Genomic DNA, 3,584 nt, shown 5'->3' with positions numbered 1-3,584 from the left:
AGCCGAGAGAGGCTGTAGAGCTGAGACCGCCCTTGCCATCAGAAGGTGACCTCCTCCTGTGGGCAGGGAGAAAGCGTGTGCACACTTGAGCCCTTGTCCTTGAAGGGGATTGAGCGAGCCGAGGGGAGGGGTAGGCGGTGATCGGGTTTCCAATCACAATAGAGGAAGCTAAGAGGCTGCGGAGTGGGTGGGCCCCGCCTCCTCCTCTCTCCTTGCAGATCCTGCGCCCGAGGAGACGCACGCAGCTAACATTGTCTTCTTCGCGCGACTCTCCCCGCGGGTTCTCTCTGGTAGGTTTCAGCCCAGGCCCCTGAATCCGGGTTCGCGGGCACCCGGGTGGGATGTGTAGGGGAGTCTTTTCGTAGCAACACTGGAGAAAGGACCAAGAAGGACTTCTGCTTTCTGGGGCCTTTAGCCCCGAGCATCCGGACTCGGACCTTGATTCACTCCCAGGGTTTGGGGCGGCAGGCCGTGCCCTCCTCTGGGGAACCGAAGGCGGAGCCAAGGGGCTGCCATTGCGCCCCAGGCCTTGTCCTCCCCGCCACGGAGCTCGCCTCCAGCCTGTGCTGTATCAGGGAGGGAGACTTGTTGTATTTGCAGCTAAAACCGGGGTTCTGCATGTCCTTGATGGGTTTATGGCGGCCGCATCACCTCAACCCCCCCACCCCCACCCCGTGCCTGCTGGCGGGACCCCGGACACGTGCTTGAGGAATTGAGGAGCTAGGGGCGGGAGAGGAAACCGAGTACCATGTGAGGGCTGGCAGGTCTGGAGCCTGGGTGTTGGAATCTACTTCCAGGGTAATGGACAAGTGCCCCTGCTTCTGTGGGGATGCGGGTAACGGATGATCTGCAGGTTTGGCCTTGCACCCCAGTTTTGCCCGGATACAGGCCTGTTCTTTTCTGGCCTCTTTTCTTGATGCTTCGGGTGCCTTGTTTACTTGGCCAGCCTTGGTGTTGAGAGTAAGGAAGGTCTGGAATTTTCCCTAGAGACCTTCTCCCGGGAGAGCTATGGTGGCTGCCCTCCCTTGTGACCGGCTGCTCTCGCCTCGGGCAGCCTGCAGAGAAAGGTGGCCTGTGGGCGGCGAGCGACCCCAGCTGCAATTAGGGCCTGGGAGAGGGGGCCGCGGAGAGCGGGAGAGCTGACACTTGGTTAGTGGAGGAATCAGATGGCAAAACCTGGCTTTTTACAAGGTGAAAATCGGGGGGTGGGGGCTAGTCTGCAAAGAGGGTCTTTGTTCCTGAACTTAAGGCCCTAGTTCGTCGGCTCATTTCTAACGATTGACATCCGCAGGGAGGCGGGGGAATCTCTCTCCCTTCCCCCAGGCGGGGGCGCTGGACCTGAGGGGGATGGAGAGGACCACGAATCGGAGATTTGGCCCTGTTTTCCAGTCTTTTCCCCTGCAGCCAACACTCGGATCGAGGCACAGTCCTGCATATATAATAGAAAACATTTTTTTCTAATTTCTTATAACTCTATTAAAGAAAAAAAAAATTTAAGCACTTTTCTCCAGCAAGATCTGAAAGAAAATATGTACTGGCTTGAGCCTCTAACTGTGGTTTCTGAAGGTTCCAGAATTACTTTAGAAGGTCTGTCCGAAGGACTAATGTGTATATAGCGACCATTTCTGGATTTTTGTTTTCCACTGCTTATTGGATTCTGTCTATGAGGATCTTAAACCAGCTAACGAAAATAGACTTAATGGAGAAAAAATATGCAGCTTGTATCTCGGCAGTCTTCTGATTCTGCTCAGAATGCAGGACGTGTGTGAATTTCTCTGTCGGGCCATTTGTGGAGGCTGTTGCGCCGGGCTGCCCATTTCTTTCTTAGCGTTCGTGAGAAGACTGCAGATGGACTCTGCAAAGTCATCTCTAAATTTAGTTCCTGCAGATGGGGGGGGGGGCAGTATTTTTTGGTGGAAAAATAGCTATAGAACAAAATAGTTGTTACATAGTTGTGTCTAAATTCAAGTACTTTATTCCAATTTGGAGCCTTCCAAACTCTTACTTAACATGTACAGTTACTAAACTAGTAAACTTCTGTTACTTAGTCCATTGCAAATGAGAAACAAAAAGGAGACTAGAAAGCAGGGCACAGTTTTAAATAGCTATAAAAAGTAAAGGGAAAACGAAAATAATAATGGGTGACAATTATAAGTGATACTTAAATAGGAAGAAAGGGCTTAATTATGACCTGTACCCTCTCTGTTTAAGGCAGGGCAGTCTATTTTGTGTACAAAATTGCCATGGCATTATGAAGGTTCTTTCATTAATTCAGTAACTTTTGCCATTTTAGTTATCCAGAAAATGTACCTGATTATCTGATGGCACAGATAAATTTGGTGTTAGTATATGGAATGTTTTCCAACAGGTTTTCTTTTCTTCCTTTTTTTTTTTTTTAATGGCTGGAAAGAAGCTGATTCAAAGGTTGATATTCCCCTAATGTGACTCCCTGAAAGGAAAATGTATTAAGTGCGTGCCCACCTTCCAGTTAGCTTCCAAGGTACACTGAATGGAATCTAGAGTAATATTTCTGAAGATTTTCCATCAACATTCATCACCATTTTCATGTCACCGTATTTATGAAGTATACATTATATGTCCAGTACACTGTGACCGGTTTTAAGTAAGACTTAAAGTAGAAGAACCAGTCCCTATCTTCAAAGAGTGATAATAACCATTAGTAGTAGAAATTATATTCATAACTGGCTATTAACTCTTTTAAACTGAGCTTAAATATGGGTTAGTACAGGGCTCTAATTTAGTTTGCATAGTTACATAGAAGTTCTTTATGAGGGGAATGGAAAAAAGTGGGCTAATCTACATGTAAATATTCATGTCTTTTGGCCAATAAATGAAGAGCCACAAGACAAAATTGTTATAATTTGTTAAATACTACACAGAATCCTAGGCTGAAGAGAAGAACCCAAATTCTAATGGCTTCATGGAAGTTTTTGTTTTAATTAAATTCTCCATTAAGTGGGTTACCTGGTTCTTTAAAATATATTTTGTGCTGGAGAATATCATTAGGCTCATTTTCAACTGTGCTGTAGTTCAAAATTGCAACAGTAACATTTTATGGATTATTCTCTTTGGGTTTTATATGTGGGTGTTTGTATAAGGTTTTGATTCTTTTCTTGCAGGGCACAATGGCAACTCTTAAGGAAAAACTGATTGCACCAGTTGCAGAAGAAGAGGCAACCGTCCCAAACAATAAGATCACTGTAGTGGGTGTTGGACAAGTTGGTATGGCGTGTGCCATCAGCATTCTGGGAAAGGTACATTTCAAGAACACCAGACATGATAATTCCAGTTTATGTATACAATCTTTTTAGGCACACCGGGATTTTATTGTATCTTTAAAAGATTTTTTTTTTCCTGAACAAGTTTGTTTATTTTTTTAAAGATTTTATTTATTAGAGAGCACGTGCGCATGCGCACGCACGAGAGTAAGAGAGAGAGAGAGCACACAAGTAGGGGGGAGGGGCAGAGGGAGAGGGAGAAGTGGACTCCCTGTTGAGCAGGGAGCCTGACTCGGGACTCGATCCTAGGACCCTGAGATCATGACCTGAGCGGAAGGCAGGTCA

General features: G+C 46.3%; 1 long non-coding RNA gene across 1 annotated transcript; it reads left to right on the top strand.

The window, feature by feature from the left end:
- Positions 1-24: 24 nt before the first annotated feature.
- On the top strand, positions 25-3,262 carry LOC145718169 (uncharacterized). Its single transcript, XR_014141621.1, has 2 exons — positions 25-290; positions 3,141-3,262. It is a non-coding gene; the product is annotated as an uncharacterized LOC145718169 (long non-coding RNA).
- Positions 3,263-3,584: the final 322 nt, after the last annotated feature.

The sequence above is a fragment of the Leptonychotes weddellii genome, unplaced genomic scaffold (assembly GCF_054177405.1).
Source record: "Leptonychotes weddellii isolate Sample4059 unplaced genomic scaffold, ASM5417740v2 HiC_scaffold_11589, whole genome shotgun sequence".
Taxonomy (NCBI): domain Eukaryota; kingdom Metazoa; phylum Chordata; class Mammalia; order Carnivora; family Phocidae; genus Leptonychotes; species Leptonychotes weddellii.
Note: the sequence above shows the minus strand (reverse complement) of the source record. Positions and strands in the feature narration are given on the sequence as shown.